Below are 1132 nucleotides of genomic sequence, written 5' to 3'. Positions count from 1 at the left end.
GGCTGGGGATTCGAACCCGCCACCTTAGGTGTACGTGGCTGGCGCCTTAGCCGGTTGAGCTATAGGTGCCGAGCCATCTTTGGAGTTTTTAAGATTCCCGATGGCCAAGCCACACCCCAAACCAATGAAATTGGAATTTCTTGCCACGGAGACCAGGTATAGCATTAAATTTAAGAACCAGTGACTTCATCGCTGATGCTAAGGTGCCTTTATCAGCGTGGCCTACCATGGACTATGAGTTCCAGAGCAAGAAGGACCATGTGCATCTCACTTGTAACATCCCACATGGGCCTGGGCATGTAGCCAATGTTTCTGATGATGACAGAATACCTCACTCTGTTCCCCACCACAATGCCCAGCTATTTTTTTGTTATTGTTGTCTTTGTTGTTTAGCAGGCTTGGGCTAGGTTTGAACCTGCCGGCCTCAGTGTATGTGGCTGGCACCCTAACCACTCTACAGGTGCCGAGCTATACCCTGTTTTTCTAAGCCAGTTCCCTGAAGGTGTGTATTTAGGTGGGGATGAAGTATGCACATGCCATTCCCCAGCTTGCTTATTATTTTAGGGATTTAGGGATTAATTTTGTTTTCTTTGGCAGACAGTAGGCTCCTACTATAGTAGCATTTGCCAGAGGGCGCCACTTTTCCTGTATAAAAACTGTCTTCACTCATTGCCCCAGCAGAAATAACCTTGACATCTACTCATGAGCCTGGGTCTCCCACTTGCTGGGCAACAACCTTCCTCTAGCTCTATGGAACGGACCAAATCCTTTTGCCCTCTCACCTTCCATTTGCCTCTGCAGAGAGGATTCTGCTGCTATGATTTCCTAGGTTTACAGAGTGTGCAGACTTTCCAGGAGGGAAGTCCCAGCCAGACACTGCTCAGAATGCTGGAGGTTTCAGTTGGCATCTCAAGATGGACAATTAGGTGAGAGGGCTGGAAGACACACGTGAGGTGGTGTAAGTGGAGGCCAGAAGATAGAGGTTTGGGTCCTGGATCTTCTACTTATTAACTCTGAAAACTGAGCAAATTATTGAACTCAGAAGCCTGGGTTTCTTGATATTTATATGAGAATAATTCCTTCCCTCTAGGGTTTATGTGGGAATTAAATAATATAATAATGTAAATAAACC

This window comes from Otolemur garnettii, unplaced genomic scaffold (genome assembly GCF_000181295.1).
Source record: "Otolemur garnettii isolate 467f Iridium unplaced genomic scaffold, OtoGar3 scaffold00082, whole genome shotgun sequence".
Lineage (NCBI taxonomy): Eukaryota > Metazoa > Chordata > Mammalia > Primates > Galagidae > Otolemur > Otolemur garnettii.
This window is presented reverse-complemented; position numbering follows the sequence as displayed.